At 52.0% G+C, this 22,848-nt stretch overlaps 1 long non-coding RNA gene across 1 annotated transcript; it reads left to right on the top strand.

The window, feature by feature from the left end:
• The first annotated feature begins 5,073 nt into the window (after nt 1-5,073).
• LOC135966243 (uncharacterized) lies at nt 5,074-16,313 on the top strand. The gene is made up of 3 exons (XR_010579415.2): nt 5,074-5,294; nt 6,169-6,284; nt 10,981-16,313. It is a non-coding gene; the product is annotated as an uncharacterized lncRNA (long non-coding RNA).
• The last annotated feature ends 6,535 nt before the right edge of the window (nt 16,314-22,848 follow it).

Genomic DNA, 22,848 nt, shown 5'->3' with positions numbered 1-22,848 from the left:
TATTATTATTTAGCTACTTGAACACCTAGGAAGAAAACCCTCAAAGTCCTGTCTGTCATCATTGTGCACCACCTTATCAAACTGGAGCTGATATTCTGCAATGTCCACATCAGTGTCCTCCCTAAGTAGATGAGCCACAGATCGTTTCAGAATCTGAAGTGACACCAGGTGGTAAAACACGAAGGAGGCAGCAGACCCAGGTGGGAAAATTTTCATTCATTCAAACAACATGTCTGTGCACATACCATGTGCTGGGCCCTGTGGGAAAGACAAAGATAAATAAAGCAAGCCCTAAATAAATAAACCAGGCCAGAAGAGAAAGGCCAGGAGTAGGAGCATGCAAAAAGGAGGGAAGCATGCTGGAGGAGGAAGGCTAGGAAATAACCTCCCCTAGCTTATATGTTCCTAGGACCAGCTCTACTGAAGTCTTCTGGCTTGGAGTAGAATGGAATGTAGGCCCACAAATCACTCCACCCCCAGCAAACTAACCCACCCTCCTCAGGCCCATAAGGCCTCTAGTCTGCACTCCTCAATTCAGAGCTCTGCCCTGGCACCATGGAATGCTCTCTGCTCAAAGCCCTCAAGGGTTCTACACTGGCACCACTCCAGGCCCAGTCTGCTCAGCCTTCTTCCTCTCTGGCTGTCTCAGTTACCTTGCCAACTCCATAACCATGAGGAATCCCTTATCCATGGTCTTTTTCTGGTGTGGGGAGAGGGCAGGAAGTGGGACCCCAAGGAGGCTGGAAGTAGTAGAACTTTCGATGGGGGGTTTAGGAAAGGGGAGGAACAGTGTGAAGGAGGTAGCATAGCCCAGAATCCAGGAAGAAAGCTGGAGGCAGGCAATGGGAGAAGCAGTGGCACCCAGTTTGGAGACCGTGGAGTGGAGGCTTAAACGGAGCTTGGGTTGGAGACTGGGCAACAGAAAACTGATTTTTTTTTTTAAGACAAAGTCTCACTCTGTCACCCAGGCTGGAGTGCAGTGGCACAATCTTGGCTTACTGCGACCTCTGCCTCCTGGGTTCAGGTGAATCTCCTGCCTCTGCCTACCAAGTAGCTGGGACTACGGGTGTGAGCCATCACACCCAACTAATTTTTGTATCTTTAGTAGAGATGAGGTTTCTTCATGTTGGCCAGGCTGGTCTCAAACTCCTAACCTCAGGTGATCCACCCGCCTCAGCCTCCCAAAGTGCTGGGATTACAGTTACTGCTCCTGGCCAGGAAATGGATTTTGAAGTAAGTATGTGTGTCAAGGGGATATGGAAGAGGTCCTGATTGGTTGAAGGAGAGTCTGGGAAGGGGTTGATGCCTTGCCTGTGAAAATACGGGAGTCGGGGCCAGGTATGGTGGTTCACACCTGTAATCCCAGCACTTTGGGAGGCTGAGGTGGGCAGATCACTTGAAGCCAGGAGTTCGAGACCAGCCTGGCCAACATGGCAAAACCTTGTCTCTACTAAAAATACAAAAATTATCCAGGTGTGGATTATGCCTGTAATCCCAGCTACTGGGGAGGCTGAGGCATGAGAATCACTTGAACCTGGAAGGTGGAGGTTGCAGTGAGCCGAGATTGCACCACTGCACTCCAGCCTGGGTGACAGAGGGAGATTCTGTCTCAAAAAATAAATAAAAAAGATAAAAAATAAAATAAAATATGAAGGTCAGTCCCAAGTCCAGATAAAGAATCTCCAGTCAGGAGCCCTTTCAACAAGGATAGACGCACCAGGCCCCCAATGTCTCTCAAAACACCCCTACTGGGTTCCTCTACCACCATCCCCCAATTCTCACCCCCCCACCCACATTTTCCCTCACCCCAGAGATAAAATTAAAAGGGAGGTGGTTTAGGCTTCACTGTGGGAGATCTCCTAAGAGAGTCATTTCAGCATTCACAGCATATGTTAACTGAATACTCATTGATTATTGTGATGGAGGAAATAAAGATGAAAAAGATATAGTCCCTGCCTACTGAGTTTCCTGCTCTCTGGAATGGAGATATTCAAACAGTAGGGATTCCAAGACCCTGAAACAGGTGACCAAAGGAAGGTATCTCCTCCTTTCCTGACGTCAATCTTCAAACAGACGAGACTGGGCTCCCAGGGACAGAACAGGTGGGGTCGGCATAGAGATTGAGGGCCGAATGGACCAGTGATCAGCTCAAGAAGCCACTGGTCTCAAGGGAAAGGGGCATGGCTGCCTTTACTCAATAGGGCTGCTGATCCTCTACAACCTAAACGAGATGAAAGAAAGACTGGGGTGGAGGCGAGAGAGGGGAGGAGAAGGGTAGAGGCAAGACCCTAGGAAGTAGAGTCTATACTAATTATATACTAAGACATAATATTGAAATTAGAGCAGAGAGAATTGCTCCAGATCTCAGAAAGAATTGCCACCTGAGAAACACCTAAACACCACATTGACTTTGCCATAGTGCTTCTCTATTAGACATGGACCAAGGGCATTAACTGAGCACCTCCTTTGTGCCTGGCACTACGCTGGGTAGTGGATGAGTGGCCCCAGTCAAGACTACAGAGCCAAGATGCCTAGAGGCAAAGGAGACAGGCAGGAATTGGAAGGATGGCTGTAATGACAGAACAGTAGGGGAGGGGCATCTGGGTGTTTGATTTATGTCTGCTCCAACAGTCCTAAGCTGTCTTCCCCTGCCTCAAGCTGGGATTTTCCCAGATGTGCATCTGCTTGAGGGAAAGAAGGGCGGCACAGGGGGAGGGTCTCCGTGTCCTTGCATCTGGTCCCAAGAGCAATCCCTTCTCCTTTCTCCCTGTGCTGTTCACTGCCTGCTGGGTAGAGGGTGGGAGGCTGGGGGAAATGCCAGGGCCCCCAGATAATCATCAGGTAACGAAAAGAACTGGCCCAGGGCTTGGGGGGAATGCAGAAGATGCCGAGTTGGGGCTGTAAATCTTCCTGGGAGAAGGGGGTACGGAATGGGGGGCCCTGACAGTTGGAGCCCATCCAGGTGATTTCACATGAAGTATCTGAACCTTGAGGGGTGGGAGGGGGGAAGATGAGAGGCAGGCAGGGGTGTGAGCCAGAGAGAGGAGAAGACGCTGAAAGAGACAGGGAGAAGCAAAAAGGAGAGATGGAAGGGAGGGCACGAGATGGGAAGAGAGATGGGAAGAGCGATGGGGAGGCAGCCAAATGAGACAGATGGGAGGGGAGGTGGATGGAGAGACTAAAAGGCACACACAGTGAAACTCATAAAGACGTGATGGTATGAGAGACCCTTGGAGACTGAGGGAGGGAAGCGGGGAGGGAGCGAGAAGGGCTGATGGCGGACACAGTCCTAGAAAAACTCAGACCAAAAAATATCTGAGGTCAAGGAGATAGATAGAATGGCCGACAGACAGACAGACAGACCTGCCTGACAGAGATGAGGGTGACAGACGAAAAGAAGGAACAAAGAAAACAGGGTTGCAGTGAAGAGGGGGGAGGGAGCGAGACAAAGAGAGAGAAGGAGGCAAGTGCAGAGCAGGAGGAGGGAGTGAGGCCAGGGAGGGGATATATATTTTCTTTATGATCCTCTTCAATCTCACTCAGCTCGCTGCTGAGCCGCTTCCCCTCTCAGGTGCTGCGCGGTGGCGGATGTGCCCAGAAAGCTGATAGGGTGAGGCTGCTGCCAGAGCCCCCAGGCTCTCTCCCAGAGCCAACCTGGGGGGCTCGCAGAGACCCCTCCCTACATGGACATGACAACCCAACCTGCCTTCCTGTCCCCAAAGTGCTGCAGTCCAGAGAGGCCTGAAGCCCAGCTCTAAATTTTTCAGAGCTAATGCAGCCTGGCACAACCAGTAGAAGGGGAAGTGGGGCAGAGGAGGAGGAGAAATAGAGGTGGGCACGCAAGGGAGGCATGTTCTGGGGAGGGTGCTGGGGACAGTCTTTGGTCAGGGGTCAAGGGCAGAGGAGCAAAGAGACGTAAGGACTGAGGAGAGATCTGCATTTGAGAACGAAATCAGCAGCATGCAAAGGATAAGGGAGATAAGACACCAGTGACTGTCCATTACTTTGGGGTCAACAATTTAGACACCTACTGAGAAGCCATGACCGATGCCTTCAAGCAACTCTCTAGTAACAGACCCCACAAATATATACATAAAACCCATGAAAGGAGAAACTGAGGCATAGAGTAGAGATCCTGAGACCAGTGAATGTGCGTGAATCTAGGTTTTCAGGGACCAGAGATAGAGCAACCAGCCAAGTTTCTGAAGAAAGTCATGCATTAACTAAGACTTAGCATGACAACCTGGACCCTGCCTTTTTTCCCCCAGGCTTTCTTGAGGCTGAGGAAGTAGTTGAGCTCTACAAAGACCAGCTCCCCCAGCTCCTCTTAGGGCCGGGGAAGACCCTAAGAACATTACCTCAGGCAATCTAAAGTGAAATTATCCCCACTCCTTCCCTGCCAGCCTCATGCAAGGTCCAAGAGGCCAGATGTCCCAGGATAGCCAGAGCCTAAGGAGTCGGCTTAGCAGCAGGAAGAACTTTATCACAGCTTATTTGGGCCTCCCAGAGGTAAATTGAAAGGCTGCGAGGAAACAACTGAAGTCCCTACCTAATCCTACACCCATCCCAAGGGAGTATGGGTAGAAGGACAGAGGACAGAATCAGAAGGACTTCACAACCCAGGAGTAAAGGAGAAAAGCCGGTTCCCAGGCAACAGCTAGGTCAGTCAGTAGGTGAAAGACCCCCAAGGCGGCTGTAGATCTCTGTTCTTCGCCTGAGTCTCTCAAGCCGGCAAACGGGAAGCTCTGCAATACCAGAGGGGGCCGCTAGGGAGTGCTCGCCAACAGCCAGGCTCCAGAAAGGAAGGAGCCGGCCAAGCCAAGAAGACCGGAAGGCAATCGATCAGAGTCGCCCTGGCAACCGGGCTGAGCCCGAGACAGACAGCACGTCGATAATGAAATCATCGTTAAATGACTTCAAGCCCTAATTAATAATCCAGGCCAACCGAGGCCATGCCTGACTGGGGTCGGGGGAGGGGATGTCATTGTTGGGGGAGCACTGGAAGCTTCTGGACAATTAATCAATTAATCCACTCACTCAATAATTGGCTCCTTTGTCCTCTGTCATGCCCCCTCCCCCACCTCATCCACCTCTGACTGTGGAGAGGGGAAGAAGAGATGTGGGGCTAATAGTTTCCAAGGGCCACAGTTCTTTGCTCTCCCCTCCTTTTTTTCCACACATCTGTTTCCTGAGCCAGCTCACAAAAGCTTCCCTAAGTCAGGACTTGCCTGCGCTCTTCCACAGGACCTACCAAAGAGTGAACATTTCAGGACCCGGAGTCCCCTGCTATCCAGGTACCTCCCCAGATCCCCTGCTCCCTATCCCACTTCCTCCCATCTAATCCTCCGTCCCCAGTATACACACACACACACACACACATCACTGACCCACAGCCCACTCTGACTGAGGCAAGAGCCCTAAACAGTGAATCATGAGAGTTAGCTAAATCCCAGCCACACCAGCTCACCACTTACATATGTAACCTTGGGCAGATTATCTCCCCTCTCCAAGGCCTCCATTTCCTCATCTGAAACTTGAAGGAGGCCAGGTGCAGTGGCTCACATCTGTGATCCCAGCACTTTGGGAGGCCGAGGCAGGAGGATCCCTTGAGCCCAGGAGTTCAAGACCTAGCCTGGGCAACATAGCAAGACCCCCATCTCTATTTAAAATAAAATAAAACCTCAAGAGATCCAACTGATTTCCAAGGTTCCTTCCTGTGGTATCATCTATTATTACAATAATCAGACCTGGATCATTTCCCACTCCTCTCTACTCTGTTCCCTTACTTTGGGAAGGTAAGAGGGAGATTGTAAGGAGTGCCAGGTCCTCATTTATCAGGTGCTTCATCCCCAAAGAACTCACCTCGAGAGCCAGAAAAGGGGATGATAGAAGAGTACATGGAGGGAAGGCTTCCCCAGCCCATCCCCCACCTGGCAGTCCCTCTGGCCCTCGCCACCCACCTTGCTTATTGCTCTCCACAACCCCCAGCAGGAAATGAAAAGGGTACAGGAAATTGCACTTTAAATCCCCTAGCTCCTGACTCCCTCCACCAAGCCAGGGAGCTGGGGGCAGTCTAACTTCACAGACCAGGCTTTCTCTGTTTGTAATTAGTAAGACACTTAGGAGGAGAAGGGGTCCCTGCTAAAAGAGCCCCTGTCTCCAAAACAGCTAATCAGGTTATCCAAAAAAGTGGTGCTGGGGAATGCATAAGGGGTTTGCAGAGAAGGAAGAACCAGAAGATCTTGGGCAAGATAAAGACAGCCGGTGAGACATGGACTGGATAGGTAGGTGGTAGCCTCCTTTCTGGGAGAGGTGATTTATAGCGCACCTGAAGCCAGGAGAAATGGTGTGCAGCCAAAGGCTGGGATGGGCAAAAAGCGTAAAGAGGGGACCCTGCAGAGACGCCCTGCAGAGAGGACCAGGGAGCAAAACCCACCAGGTCCATCCCACCCCTGTGGACACTTAAGAGGTTAATAAAGTTCAGAATGTTCAGGGCTTACGTGTAATTAAAGCCAGGAGCTGGGTCATTCCATTTCTTCAAGTTCCATCTTTTACTTTCCCCTCCCCGACATATGCACATCTTTTACAAAAGACATTGAACCAGATCCTGGACTTTAGATAATACCTCCACTAAAGAGGTGGGCTTACTGTCAGCAAAAGAAATGTAGAATAGACTTTAGAAAGGATTTCCTTTGAGTTAGGGTTGGTAAATGCTAGGGCAAATGAAATGATATAGAATCTCCAACAACACATTTCCTACCACACATACACACACACACACACACACCCCAAACAGGAAAAGGAAAGCCCTCTCTCGACTGCTATTCTTTTTCCGGGGGATTGGCCTCCAGGTGATGTGTCCCACATCATGGGGCAAAACAGTCTCTCTAAACATTAGGAAAATAATTCGCATCCCACCCTTCACTCCAGGAGGAAGATGATTGTTTCCCTCCCCAGATCTTGGCAAATGCCCTGCTCAAGGATCGCATGGCATGTGGGTAAGAGCCCTGCATGCAGCTTGGTGGCTTCTCCCCAAGCCCTCCCTCTCCTGTTTTATCTTAACCTCTCTGCACCTCGTGTCCATTGTTTGGATACACCCTATGAACCCAGTCCTGGAGAGAGGGAAGGAGTGCAAAGGCAGGAGAGGACAGGGTCCTGCTCTCTGGGATGTGAGCAAGATCAGAGGGAAGTAAATGCCAGGTTGAGAGGCTGGAGAGAGTGCAAAGGGGTTGGGAGGAGGAAGGCTGATGTCCCTAGCAGGTATGAAGAGAATAAGCTGGGATGATATCAAAGAGAAGGATGATTTTTAAAGCCTAATAAACTGAGATTCAACTGTACAAAGTTCTTTTTGCAAAAATCTCATTTTATTCTTAGTAACAAGCCACAGGAGCAAGTATTAGTGTTGTCATTTTATAGATAATAAAATGAAGACACAGAGAGGTTAAGTAACTTGCCTCAGGTCACAGAACTGCTAAGTAGCCAGGAATCAAGTTGCTGCATTCTGATGCCAGCTCCTGCTGGTTCTGTCCTGTGAAGCAGCCAATTGTAGAGCCTGATTGCATAGGGAGAGATTAACCCCCACTTCCCCTACCCAGGGCAAAAGACCTTGCCCTTTTCAGCCTGTTCTGCCCGGGAGATCTCGATCAAGTTGGTTAACTTGTGTAGGCCTCATCTGCGAAATGGGGAAGTAATATCGAACGCTTTGAAGGTGAAAGTCTAGACTAGATAATTTATTGAAGGTTTTTTAAGCTTTAAAATGAATAATTCAATCCATGAAAGGAGTGAGTAAAGGAGATAGCTAGGAAAGAGGTCTCAAGCCTTCCATCTTCCCATTACCCATCCCCATTCCCACCTCTATCTCCTCCCTCTTTCTGTTTGGGGACCTCTGGAGGCCTCTTCCCCACATTTCATAGCCTGAGCAGCTGTCTCCACCTAGCCATGGTTCACTAGCCCATGAAATCCAGACTCATTCATCTTCACGCCCCACGAGGACGTATCAGGGCCCAGGAAGTCAGCCTGGCTTCCTAGCATCTCGCCTACCCAGCCCAGGATCACGGTAGAGGTACAACAGTAGGACATTTTACGTTGCTGTCCTGTACCTCTACCACCACTGCTACCCTATCCCAGGCGTCTTCAAGGATATCAGCCCAGGCTCTCTGCTGCAGGCCAGCAAACCTGCCCTCCCAAGCCCTGCATCCTCCACCCCTGGGCCTCCTCAGTACACATTCCCCAACACACACACACACACATACACACACACATACACACACACACCCCCATGCATTCCTTCCCCATCTGCCTCCAAGGTTCACATTGGCCATTCCTTACCCCAAGATAATGCACTTCACTGAGAGCTCTAACTTGCTAGTTCTCTCCTTTCAGTTTTGCTGCTCCCTGCTAACTAAATGAATACCATTCTCCCTATCCTCTAGGGACCCTCCTAGACTTCTTTCAGATCTTCCTCCATCCTTTCTTATTTGGTCATTCCCAGTCTCCCCAATGCCAGGGTCACAGGGCTTGTTCCAGTTGCTCCTGACCAACTCAACTCATAAGGCTTTGTTGAGGGTGTGCCCAGAGCTCCATGCCTCTTGGTTGGTCTTGACGACCAGCCTCATCTTACCATGAGTCTAGGAGCTCCCGCAGGGCAGGATCTGTGCTCCTCCCTCTGGATCTCCCCTCAGTGCCCAACACAATGGGCAGCACAAACAGGGGAAGGTGTGTGACTCACCGATTCTGCTTCTTAGGAGTCAGGAGGGAACTAGGGAAAGAAACTAAAGCAGGGACAGAATTCCAGGCCCACACTTCGCAATTTTCCTTTAAAAATCTCAAAGGACGTGTGTGTGTGTGTGTGTGTGTGTGTGTGTGTGTGTGTGTGATGTATAGATGGGAGAGGAGTATGACGGCATGAGGTTCTAGGAGTCTAGTTCCTGCCTTGGTGCAGGAGTCTTGGGGGAGCTGAACTCTCAGATCCACTGCAGCCCCCAAGAGGACGCAGGCCCATGACTCTGCAGCCCTAAGAGGGCAGCCATACTGCCGAGGCAGGACTAATGCAGGTTGACATGTCCCGTAGGTTTTAATTTGCTCAGTCCAGTGTGCCAGTCCACATGGTTTCCTTTGTTCTGCAGGTCAGTCCAGTCCCGGCCCTCCCTTCTTGTACACACTCAACAGCACTTCTTGCAATCAGAGCCTAATGCATTTGTTAGGTTGAACCATTTGCAATTTCTGATATTCAATTTGTGGGGGCCTATAGTCTGTAATTTTGGTTTTCTCTCCTCAAAACACTTTAAGAAAACTCCAGGCTAGGGAGAGGAGCAGATTGAGGAAAGGCAGAAGTGAAGTGCCAATAGACTAAGTCCCATGTGCCAAGCATGTTACATTCGTTATCACAGCGCTAATTCCCACAACATGAAGCACCTAAAATTATTTCCCACATTTTACAACTGAGCAAGCCCAGGTTAAGACTCACATGGTGAGGCCCAGGTCTGGGATTCAAACTTAGCCACAGACCCACCGCCACCTAGAACCAGTAAGTCCTAACAGAGCCTGAGGGCCAGCAAGCAGTGTCTGCAGCTTCGCAAAAAGGGAGAGAAGGAAACGAGCCAAACTCGACTTCGCTGGTTGGATCGGTCCAGAAGAGCCCCAATTAGTAGGGTGCGGGAGCAATGCCCAGGGCCGTACCTGAAACCCGAGGGTAGAAGGCCCAAAGGAAGAACCCAGGCAGAAAGAGACAGAGGGCGGGGAGGGGCCTGGAAGGCGGCGGCGGCAGCGGGCAGAGCGGGGCGAGCGGAAGGGACCTTGGAGGGGAACCCAAGAGGGGGGTGTAGGCAGCGCCGGCAAGCAGCGAGGAGCCGGGCTGCAGAGTCTACCACGCTCTGCATCCGGGGCGGGCGGCGCGGGGCGGAGAAAGTCCAGGAGAAAGTCTGACAACCACGGAGAGCGGGGGAGGGAGAGACCCTGTGGAAGAGACGAAAACTGCGGCAAAAAAAGGAAAGGAGGGTTACGGGCACCGAGGGGGAGCTGGAGTCAGCCGCAAGAAGAGAGGGAGCGGGGGAGGAAAAGAGGCGGGAGAGAGACCCTAAAAAGCAAGCTAGATGCTCCAGCGGGCCGCTCTGGTGTGGGGAGGGAGCGTCATCTCAAGGACACTGAAAAAGGCAGGTGGATGGTGCAGAAATGCGGCCGCCGCAGCCCCGGGCGGGCGGGCACCGGCCCGCTGCCCTCGCCCCCGCCCCGGGACGCCCCCGCTCCGCACGCTGAAGGCCCAAAGCGCACCCCCACCCCCAGCCCCACTCCCGGCCCAGCCAGTGCTCGGCGCTGGCATGAAATTGGCTGCAGCCGTAATGAGTCCGCGCCGCGCGGAGGAGGCTGAGGGCCCGCCAGGGAGCCTTGCGCGCCTCGTTTAGCTTGTTTATTGTTCAGGCCTAATTAAAACGTTCCACCGCGCTGCGTTTACATCCGCCCCCCGCTAATGAATTCTCGGCCGCCGGGCGATTTCGGAAACTGCCGCGGGCCGGAAGGGGGTGGGAGGCGACGGGGCTGGGGAAGGAGTGAAGGAGAGGACACCCACGCACACCCCGTTCCACGGCCAAAGGAGCCATTAGGTATCTGGCGATTGGCTCCGAGGTCCGAGTGAGCGCCCCAAGCCCCAGCTCCCCCAGAGCCTGCAGGCGTTGGGAGGTGTGGAAGGACGGGCCGCAGGGCTCAGAGGAGGGGCGGCGGGAGGGAGGCCGGGAGCGAGTGTGTGTGTGGGGGGGGGGGCCTGTGTGTGCGAAGGCCTGTGAGCCAGGAGGGTATTGCGCGTGGGGGCACCTGCTCCGTGAAGCGTGTCTGCGGAGCAGCCTGTGTGCGCAGGAGTGAGTGAGTTTGTGGGTGTAGGAGTGAGTGTGTGTGTGTGTGTCCGTCCCTTTGGCTGTTCATGTCCCTTTCTCCCCCGCAGGGGGAGTCTGCGCGGGGCTTACAATATTCTTGTTTCTCCCGCCGTAGCTGTTTGCCGTTTTGCTGTTTGCCTCCTTGTCACGACCTCAGCGAGGGCAGATGGAGGCAGTGGAGGGAGAGAGACAGACGGCAATGCTTGGGTAGCCAGGGCTCCCTGCCGGCCCCACTCCTCCTGCAGACACGAGCATACACACGCACACACACACACGCAAAACACACACGCTGCCCTTCGCCACGCGTAGCCAAATAAAATACACAAAAAGCAACTGAGTTACCATTCGCACATGACCACATGGAAACACACAAATGAACAAACGCATTCAGGCATAGCTACATGCCAGTCACACAATGGATAGACGAGAGCCTGGGGTACAAAACCACATGGCACAAAGCCACCTGGATTTACATACCCGTACACACACAACACAGAAAAAAACATGCAAACTTGAGTACGCACCTATCCAGACAAGTGTGAGTACACACACACACACACTCACACACTCTACCTGACACGTTAGTGCATCCCCAGTCAGCCCCAGTTTCTCTCAGCAAATTCAGATCACCCAGCCTGGCTTCGAAACCTGCCCCCTTCCATTCCCCTTCATGCTGGTTCCTGAATCCAGCTCCTCGCTCCAGGCCAGCAAAGCTGTCCCCAGCCTCATTTATGGTTTGCTCACCTGCCTCAGCAACATCAGCCAGAGGTACTCCTGCTCTTCTCCTAATCTGTTCCATGCCCTGTTGGGTTTCTCTTTGCATACCCCTCTAACTCCCCCACTCCTAGCAGCCTTCCCTGATGAACTAGCTGGCTTGGATTCCGAATTTGCTCTAATCATTTGCACTTGTTGATCTTTGCTGTGGTGAATGTCAATGGGATAACTTTGCACCTATAAACATAATGTTGGCAGGGAGGAGGACTGTAAGATCCCCAAGGCCAGGACCACTGTGCCCAAGTATTTCCATCAGATGCCAGGCCTCATCCCTCCAGTGCCAGGCTGCGAATGCTCCTGGGAGCATTACTGCCCGGTTTTAACAGACAGAAAAATGAAATTGGCCCTCAAGAGCCACTAGAAGATCTCCTTGTCATATGCTGCAAGGTTCCCCTTCAGGATGGCCTTTCAGAGCCACTTTGGATGAGGGCACACCCTCTTCTGTGTCTTCCCATTTTCACCTTCTTTTTAACTGGAAATACTGCTCCCCAGCTGGGTCCTCACCTGATTCTCCAGCCTTGATTCCTAACACTTAGACTGTTTTCAAAAATTAGATCTACCCCTAAAGGACACAAATTTGCCTCTGGTGCAGATGCTCAGAGCTATACTGCAGGCTCTAAAGGTGATCCCCAAAGAGAAATTGCCAGGAATGACCCAGGCACCTGCAGCAGCTGCTGAAACCTGCTATGTTAAAGGAGATAGCATGCATTGGAAAAGGTTCTTTGTACTTAAAGAAAATGACAAGGTCACCTTAAAAAAAAAAAAAAGAAAAAAAGAAAAGGAAAAAATGGAAAGAAAAACTCATTGACTGCCTCCCCAGCTCACTGCAGGGTTGTTTCATCAGGTAAACATGATGCTGGGTTGATTCCAGCCCGGCATCTCCAGGTAGATAGGTGCCCTGCCTGCTTTCCCTCCCCATTTCCCCTTAGTCTGCCTTTCTCTCAACAGCCCCCTCTCTCTCCATGCCCCTCTCACCCTCCTGCAGTTAGAGGCACCCTCTGCTCCCTGTCTTTTATACGCAGACACACACACACACTCACTTCTTGCCTCCTCATATTTCTTTCTCTACCTCTGTCTTTCTCTGACTGTCCTCTGCCAATTTCTCTACTCCCTTTTTCAACATCATTTTCTCTCCCTCTGATCTCTGCTGGGGCTCTGCCATTCTTTTTCTTTCTCAGTCTTTCTCTAACTTCCATCTGTCTTCTGTTCTCTCCTCCACACCTCACCATAACTGCTTCAAGCGGTCCATGCAGAGGGAGGGTGTGTGGCTGTCTGGTTCAGCACCAGACAACTCTGGCATTTTGAAGAGCTTGGAATTGCTGTGTTCCTGCTCTCACACACACACACACATGCACACACGTATGGGCCTCCCCTCCCACCTGAGTCCCAGGCCCTGGAAGGCCAGCAGAGCCCTCAACCCAGAATCCCCATCTCACCCCCTGTAACCTCTACCTGACCCTTCTTAATGTCTCCCCACCACCACTCTCCTTTCCTTTCTCCTTGGAAACCCATCTTCTCCCTCCCCTTCTGTGCTTCTCTCAGTCTACTGATACACTTCTGGTATATTCTCCGCCCTGGCCCTGGCCCTGGCCCTGGCCCTGGGTCAGTGTGCCTTTGGCTCAGGGTACATGGCCTTCAGTTTCTCCCTGGGCCTGGGACCTTCTCATGCCTCTGTGTGTGTGACTGACTCTGCTATGGCTAGTTTCTGGGTGGCTCTGTCCCTGTGTGAGTCTTCGATCTTTCTGTCTGCTCTCTGGATGCTCCTCTGTCTTGGCTCTGTCCTGTCTCCAGGTCTGTCTCTCCTCTGTCTTTCCCTTTCCACTCGGCAGTGTCTCTGTTCCCTCTGTCTGTCTCTCTTCATCTCCAGAGTGCTGGGACCCACTCTGCCCCACGGGTCCCACTCTGTCCATCTTGGTTTGAATTACTGGATCGTTCTGTCCCTGTCTGTGTGTCCGTCTCCCCCCTTCTCTGCCTCTTTTCCTGCCCCGCAGTGATGGGGGTGGAGAGGGGGTGGCTGGCTCAGAGGGCTTGGAGAGGGAAGGGGGCGGGCGGCCCTTTGTGTGGAAAGATTGACGGCCAGCAGCGCAGCCTCCGCAGCGCTGATTAGGATGCAGCGCGGGCTCCGACTGCAGCATTCTCCTCCTCATCGAACATTCTCCACACTCCAAATAGAGATCCCCTCCCTGCCTGCTCCCCTGGCTTCTTGGGATAGTATGGCTTACCCCTGCCCCCAACCCAGTTCCTCCACTGGGAGCCACTGGAAATTCTGGGAGGGTACCCAAGGGCCCCCTGTCCCACCCAGATATCTACATGTCTTGTACATTCTAAGAGAAAAGGAATGAGGAGAGGTGAGAAGCCGACTGGAGGAGCTTTACTGGAAGGGGGTGTAGGAAGGTCACAAACTGCTTAGGGGAGTTGTCTCCACATCCCCAGCCCAGCAGCACCTTGCACCCCTCAGACACATAGGGAGCAACAAGTGCAGGGAGGAGATGTGGCAGGTCTCAAAACACAGGAAGGGGAGCAGGAAATAGGTGGCGTGACTCTTTCATCCCCTCATAGCACCTGTAGACCTACCCTGTACATAGTAAGTCCCCAGTAGAATGGTCAGCTCCAATTTTATCAGTTCTTCCAAAATCAGTGTGTAAATCAGTGGAACTCAATTCCTTTTAATATGCCTCCTGACCCACCACCCCCAGCAGTTCAGTATCTGGCCCCTGGACAATATCCCCAGCCACACCTTCCAAGCACCCCAGTGATCATCAGATCTCAGCTCCAAATCCCAGTCATTCCAACCACGACTCCTCCAGCATCTGCCTTGTGTCCCTGCCCCTTGCTCTTCCTCTCCCTCCCTTCACCCCCATGCAGCTTGGCCCACTGGGTTTCTCCCCCAAAGACAGGCAATCACTAATGAGCATTGAGTTCAGGGAGGGGAGGGCCAAGGGCAGCCTGGTGGGTGGGAGGGGATTCCAGGGCTAGCAAATAACGAGCCCTGTCAGCATCTGTCAAATATGCCATCTCCCTCCATCATCCCTGCCTCCTGCCTCCTGGCTCCTGCCAATCCATCTCCCTGCCGACACTGACCGACTGCGCTCAGGTGCAACTGCCAAGAAGCCCAGACGCACGATGCCTGGTCTGCTCCAGATCCATTTTCTCCAGGAATGTCACCAGACACTGATTTTAAAACTCTGAGAGACCCTAGGACTACAGGGTTGTAGGATGAAACCCAAAGAGGAAGAAGAGAAATTGCCCTCTGCAAATCTCAGCCCCTTGTCTCCACTATCCACTTTCCAAAACCAGAACTTAAAACAAACTTCAGGCAAAGGTATAGAGTGTTAAATCTCTGGAAGACCTTCCCAGCTTTGAAGAGGTTGTGAATGCCTCCAAAACTAAGGAAACGGTTGAGGGAAAGCTGTGGCTAGAAACCCGAAATCGCTTCTTGTAATATACGCAATTTCCACCAGGGGGCGAGGAACGCGGCTGTGCGGAGGAGCGGAATCTTCTCAGCAGCGACCTGCGAAGGGCTCAGCGGCCACAGGAGGGCGGCAGAGAACAGTGCTCCCTACAGATCCAGACATCGGCCCTGGATGCTGTCTGGAATCCAGGCAAGGCCAGGCTGGGCTGCCCTAGGCTGGGGACGTCTTTAGCTCGAGCAAGAACCTATGAATTTCTGAATTCAGGAATCCTTGCATCCCATCTCAAGCTCTCTAGTCCCTGAAATGCCATCGCCCTCCTTCGCCTCCCTTCCATTTCTCGTTCTAGCACTGGGGCTGCTGGCACAGAAGGACCCTGTGGCTTTTCCTTCATGGTATAGCAGATAACACCCACGGTCCTCCGTGACATTCCCTGGGGTCCCAGATGATAACTGGGGCCAGAACTAGAACCCATGACTTCTTGGTTCTCAGCGCAGGGGTCATCCCGTTGTGTCAGCTGCAGCTCCTGAAAAACACCATACCCTACAGGCCACAACCAGACAGCATCTCAAACCCCTGGCTTAAACAATCAATGTCAAAGCTACTGTGTTCTGTATGTTTACATATGGAACTGGTGCATACAAGACTGTTAACCCAGAACACACATGTGTGCTGTAGCTACCTGGCTGTACACCCTTCATCCTCAGGTACATGACCCTCTGTCCCTTCTCTTCCTACTTTCTGAACTGCAAAAGAAGCTTCTCTTCATTTATAATTTGGGCTTTTCACTGTAGTTTCAGAAACTCCTCGAAGCTGTAGACACAGAAGTCCTCTCCCAGTTCTAACCTTGGTCCATCCTACCACAGCCCTTTACACCTGGAGAAGAGGACCTGCACATGATCTTCAGCTCTCTCTTCCCGGGTATCCCTCACCTGGTCCTGTCACTGCTTCTTGCCTCTCCTGTCCCTCTGCTGACCAACCTATGCCTCCCCCAGATTCTTCTTGCTGCCACTGGTTCTCCTTTCATCTCAAAAGCTGAGCCACCCAGGGAGGTGGGCACAGAAAAGAGAAAAGAAGAAAGGTAGGAGGGATTGGGAAGAAAATCTGTCTACAAGTCAGAAGAGGACTCTGTCCCTGCCCCCTTTACTCTCAGCTGGTAAGTTCTACTTAGAGTCTGACATCAGTCCTCTGGCTAGTCCTCACTTTATCTACTCTCCTTAAAGCTAAAGAGCTACAGAAGCTGAGAGTAAATGAGGAGAAATGGATCCAGTTGTGTCGGGTATATGTGCAAGCTTGTAGACTGACAGCCTGAGTGTGTGTATACACTTGCATCACACACCACCCCTTCCCCATTGTCGCCCCCACACACACGTATTCCATGCCATCCCCAATCTAGGATTCCTCCTATAAAACAAGAGGAGAAAAACATCCCAACCTCTCAAACATTTTATTCTAACTTTGATCCTCCAAGGGAAACCTAAAAAGACAACAGCCTCCCCCTCTGTTTCCCCCTCCCCATGTCCTTGTCCACTCTGGTTTTTGAGATTTCTTCTTAAACCCCGTGGGGTGCAGCCCCTACATACCTTCCCCAGAATCCAGGAGGCACTAGAGCCTCCTCCCTGCAAAGGACTGAGACAAACGCCAATCACGTTGGGGCCTCTCACAGTGCCCATTCTGCTATGAATTCCCAAGGTCAAAACCATTCTGGTGTTATTAAAAACATAAATGTTGCATACCAGGCAGCGGGGGGAAAAATTATAAGGCAGCCAGACGAGAGGGAGATGGAGGGGCCAGTAATTGTCTTCGTCTTCCCAGAGTCAAGCTCCACGGGGCTGGAGCCGCACACAGAACATTGCTTTTTAATTTAACTCAGTAAGGTCAGCAGCAGCAAATGAGGCAGGGGAGGAATGGCACCTCAGAGGGAGGGCACCAGGGCCTGCAGAACTGGGGCTCCTGGCCAAGATCTCCAAGAAGTGCCAGGGGAAGCTGAGGGAGAATGGCAGGGAGGATTCGGTGACCCTTGGCTCACCAGAGAAGGGAGCTGGACTGAGGGGGAGTGATATAGGAACTCCAAGAATCATTATAAGAGCTTCTGAGAGCCTGGGATTTAAGTGGAAAGAAAGAATAAGGCTTCAGAGGGACTGTAAGTGAGACCAGAATGCCTGATAGAGACAAATACCCCCTTCACTCTCCACAGTACCCACTCTACAGAGGAGAATAACAAGGTTCATGGTTGGAACTCAGAAGTTCTCCTTTCCCCCAGTACCTGTGAATCCTGGAGTCCAAGTGGAGAGAATTCTCCAGTGAGGTGGGCCACTCTGTCACATCCCCTTCATCTCCAAGGATGCAAGGGGGCAGGGGAGAGGAAAATGGCAGGAGAAACTGAGGCAGAGCTGCCCTCCCTCAGAACCTTCCTCATCTTCCCCACCTTTTTAGGGTCCCAGCTTCCCATCTGCAGCTCAGATAGCTGTATGGTGGTTCTCTCCATTTCCAGTGCTATAGGAAGGATTGAAGTTAGACCAGAGAAGGGACTTCCCAGATCAGCATCTTGGTCATAGGCACAACCCAGGATAGGGTAGAAAGGCTAAGGAACCTGGGATTTTCTGAATAGGACCAATGAACTGAGCATGATGGGATTAATGAGGCTGGAGAAGGTGGGAGACTCACTGACTGGGGGTGGAGAGCAGCTGTGAAAAAGCTGTGCAACAGTCACAGGCAGTAGCATCCAAATACACTTTGGGACTTACTGGAACTTCTGCAGATCAGACCTCAGATCCTCCTGCTTCAGTTTCAGGATGAAACTGTTAGGAGTTTCATCCTGTTGCCCTGTTAGGGTTTTTGTTTTTGTTTTAGGGAAGGAGGATTAAAACAATAGGTTTGAGACTGAAGGACAGAGTTTTAATTCTCTGTCTCCATCCCTAAGTGTCCTTGATACTTGGCAGGTTTCTACTTCCATGTCAGTCAGGAATTAGGAGACCCCAATGTCAATTTGGAAATCTGAAGTTTGCTACCCTCATAATGTACACCCCTGCCATCATCTCCCTTTCCGGAAGGTCTCACTCTCAGCGCTGGGACCCCAACCCTGCAGTTCTCCGTATCTGCCACAAGGTGGCGGCCAAAGCATCGATTGATCCAGAGCTAGACCTGGTGCCTCACTAGAGCCAGGACCTTGGCCTCCACCCAGTCTCCATTCACCCCTTCCCCACCTGGGATCTGCCAACCCCGAGGGACCCAGGAAAGGAGAAACTTTTTGGAAGAACTCCAGCTCTTCGGATAAATGGGCTGGGTGAGGACTGGGTGGGAGAAGGAAAGGGAAGGTGCAAGGGAAACCAGAGAAACACAAACCTGGAGGGCTTCAGTGGGGGAGCAGGCAGTCAGGTGTGGTGAGAAGCCCAAGCTGAGAATCACAGTGGCTGCCTGCCACTGCCCGCACCACACCCAGCACCCCAGGGGCTCCAGCACAGCAGCCCAGAGCTGTTAACTTGCCCAGAGGCAACCAGAGCAGAAGGAGTACCAGGAGCTGGGATGCAGGGAGCCTACACCAGAGTAAGCCACCAAGATCCAGTCAAGGAAAGGGTCGGCACCACCTCTTCCTCATCAGTATGAGACCATGAGACCCGGTGGGACTCCGTTATCCCTGCTATTCCCAGAAAACGTTAAACAGGGAAGGGTTCAGTCAGTCTCCCCTGCAGTACTGATTCTCCTGGTGCGGGAAGAGGGTCCTGGGAGACAGGAAAGAAGAAAGAAGGCAGATCCCTAGAGAGAAGAAAAAACAGCCCTGCTCACAGGGAGGTGCCAGTATGTGGGGACCAGGAAAGAGAATAGGAAGAGGCCTGCAAGCACCTTGGCAGTGGTTTCTAAAGGAAACGTCTGGGATCCCGAACCAGGAGGATCAGTCAAGGAGGGCTTCCTAGAGAAGGACAGTATGGGGCAATCTTGTAAAATGCTGAGAGGCTGGTCTGGAAAAAGGAGACAGAAGATAGTTCAGGCTGAAGACAGACTATATGTATGAAATTGTTTGGGGTCAGGGGACAACTAAATCTCTGGATGGCTGCTCAGGTGGAGCTTAGAGACCACGCCACCCTGCAGTGGGAGAATGGGGAGTTGAAGGAACAGACATGGTGCATGTGAGGCAATGAGGCCTCAAGACCCAGCTGGCATGGCTGGGCAGCACCCGGGCCCAGCTGAATATTCCTCCCTCTCCCCCACCCCCATATAGCCAGGAGAATAGGAACAAAATGTAGGATCCTCCAAATAGGGCACAAGAAGGACTCCTAGACCAGGAGTCAGGGGCCTGGGTTTTTCAGAAGCAACCACTGCATAGCAGGGGACACTGGGTAAGTCTTCCCATCTCTGAGGACTCTGGCTGCTGTCTGTACAGGCTGATACTGATGCTCTCTGACCTCCCTTTTCTGAGACTGTCCTGTTGATGACTGCCCTCCTCCCAAATAATGGTCTGACTCATCTGTGAACTGCCAGGCTTTAGTCCTCCTTCTCTTGGTGTCCGTATATTCCAGACACACTCCTCCATCCAGAAGAAATTACTCCATTGCTGTGGTGGGGGAATGGAGGTGCAACACCCTATTTTCATGAAATTACCCTGGCCTATTGGGCATCAAACATGACAAGAGGATCTGAAGTTAGACTCAAGGAAGAACTTCCTAGCACAAGTGGCCTGAAAACCTCAGCTTGTGTGAAATGCAGTAAGAATATATACTAGTGGCTGGCCAGGCACGGTGGCTCACACCTGTAATCCCAGCACTTTGGGATGCCGAGGCAGGCGGATTATGAGATCAGGAGTTTGAGACCGACTAGCCTGACCAACATGGTGAAACCCCATCTCTACTAGAAATACAAAAATTAGCCAGGCATAGTGGCATGTGCCTGTAATCCTAGCTACTCAGGAGACTGAGGCAGGAGAATCGCTTGAACCCGGGAGGTGGAGGTTGCAGTAAGCCAAGATGGTGCCACTGCACTCCAGCCTGGGCAACAGAGCAAGACTCTGTGTCAAAAAAAGAGAGAGACAGACAGAAAGAGAGAAAGAAAGAAAGAATACATACCAGTGGCCTCCAAGAGACCGGGAAACTGTTTTGGACCTCTGAATAGTGCCAATGACACAGAGAGAAGTTTTGACTGTGGTTATAGTCCTCCTAGTTAGAAGGTTGCACATAAAGACTTCTGGGGGTCAGCCACGGTGGCTCACGCCTGTAATCCCAGCACTTTGGGAGGCCAAGGCAGGTGGATCATGAGGTCAGGAGATCGGGAACATCCTGGCTAACACAGTGAAACCCCACCTCTACTAAAAATACAAAAAATTAGCCGGGCATGGTGGCAGGTGCCTGTAGTCCCAGCTATTTGGGAGGCTGAGGCAGAAGAATTACTTGAACCCGGGAGGCGGAGCTTGCAGTGAGCCGAGATAGCACTGCTGCACTCCAGCCTGGGCAACAGAGCAAGACTCTGTCTTAAAAAAAAAAAAAAAAAAAAAAAAAAAAAGACTTCTGGTAATTCTACCACCCTGAAGTGGAGTGGGGTGAATCTAGAGTTAGGAATTGCAGGCTGGTTAGAAGCTAATGGCCAAAACCTGTGGAGTGGGTGGCAGGGGAGAGAAGCGAGTAGGCCTGAATTCTCTACAGTCTAGGCACCCTCCCATCCTGGCCCCACCTCTTCATCACCCTCCCAGGTGAGACCAGAGCCTCTGAGCACTTCCAATTCAAACCCTGAGTGAAGGCCTCAGATCCTAGTCTCCATCTCAGACCCCAGCCCTGATGCTATCCCCCTGTGCCTGGAAGGGCAAAAGCACCCACTGCTCAGGCTCCCCAACCAAATAGAAACGGCCTTCTGCTGGCCTCCCACCTCAGCATCACCACATACCACATCCTGGAACCTGCTAGAGATTTGCATAAATCAAAGACATCTTCACTTGAGTCTTCCAGCTCCCCAAGGCACACCACATGCACATATACACATATGCACACATTCGCCTGCACACATGCAGATACTCAGGTGCATGCTCATACATGCATCATACATGCACACACATACCCTCAAAATACAGATATATGCACACACACCCACATCCCATACACTCTCACATACATGCAACATACATTCATAAACTCACCCACATATGCAGACACACATCACATGCAAACTTACACATACTCATCAAACACTTGTTCACACTCATGCGTGCATCCTCCTCTATTCCTTTCTGCTGACTAAGGATCAAAAGCCCAGGCTTCTAGATTCCAGAGATTTAGAATGTCCAGCAGAATGCATGTAAACCCACAGGAAACCTATTTTGAGTTTCTTAGCCCAAACTGGAACTTCTTTACCATATCCTCTTCCCTGCCTCCAGATCTCTGGACCTCTGGTCCAGATCATGGAAATGGAGCCTGCAAAGATAACTCATTCGTTCATGCTACAAATGTTTTTAAATACCTGCCACCTATGTGCAGGAAGCTGAGGTAGACACATAAAAGCATGAGACCTTCTAGTGTAGTGGAAAGAGCAAGAGCTCATGAGACAAGGACCTGAGTTCAAATCCTGCCCTGTCTCAACAAGCTGTGTTACTGTGGGAACATTACAAAACCTCTCTGAGCCTCAGTTTCATCACCTGTAAGGTGAGGTGAATAAAATTCACCCAGTAATGCTGTGAGGATTATAATAAAGGCAGGGAAAACCTCCAACAGCAATGTGCCCAGCCATGAAAAGGGTCCCCATTCCCTTCCCTAGCCCCTGAAGTGGAGGTCAGGGGAGAGCGGCTCCCCAACACCTTCCCTATCCTGCCATCACTGAAGCAGAAACCCAGTCTCCTTCAGCCTTGGACCCCACAGGTGCGCACACTTCGGGAAACTTAATCTCGGACTTGGGCAGCTCGGATCTGACTCCCCCGCCCCCGCCCTCGCCCTCGGCCCCCGCCCCTCCTGGTCCATCATGCCTCTCGCCCGTTTGCAGGTCGCGTTTTCCGTAATAACCTTTAATGCGGCTGGCCACGGCCCAAATGTTCGCGATGGAGCGCTGGGCCCCGCGCATCAGATGGACGATGAAGTGTTAATCATCCCCCAGGGAGCCGTCCCGCGGAAAGTCGTCATTAATTTCTCTGAATTACACCAATTCCGAGACATTCTTTATGGACAGACAGTGCGGGAGACAGTTATATGACAGGACTTGCTGTGCTAAGCAGATGTGGGAGAGATTGCGTCGCCCCATGAATACTAAACAATCGCTCCGAAGAAACCCCACTAGTTCCTGCGCTCAGAGCTGGGACTCGGCTTAGCCGGTCTCCCACCCTCTTGGGCACACCCCTGCAGGTGCCTGGGGTTGGGGGAGGAGGGCTGGCGCCCATCCCTGCTGCACAGGTGGCCTCCTCGGCTCCCCTCCGGAGTCAGGCCTCGGCCTCAGAGCAAGAAGTGGCTTGGGGCTCTCACCCTCACCTTCCTGGGACGCTGCAGGGTCCCACCAACACCCTTGCCTTCCCTGCCACAGCCTTTGCTTCCTGCATTCCTTCCAGGGCCTGAACTGCTGCTCAACGTCTTGCTGTTTCCCCTCTCTCCGACTCTGATCCTCCTCTAGCTCATCACCCAGACGACTCAGTACCTGCCGGTTTCTGAGTCTCCATCCTGGTTCTCCCACCTCCCCATCCTGCCCCGCCTCCATCCCTTCGACCCTCTCTTCCTGCCCACCTCCCACTCTGCTCACTTCCCCAGCCTGACCACTTTCCACCCTACGCAGGCTGCCTGCTCGTCTCCCCAGACAACCCTGCCTGGCAGTGGGCATAGCTTTCCCATTCCCTCCCT

Source organism: Macaca fascicularis, chromosome 11 (assembly GCF_037993035.2).
Source record: "Macaca fascicularis isolate 582-1 chromosome 11, T2T-MFA8v1.1".
NCBI lineage: Eukaryota > Metazoa > Chordata > Mammalia > Primates > Cercopithecidae > Macaca > Macaca fascicularis.
This window is presented reverse-complemented; position numbering and strand designations above follow the sequence as displayed.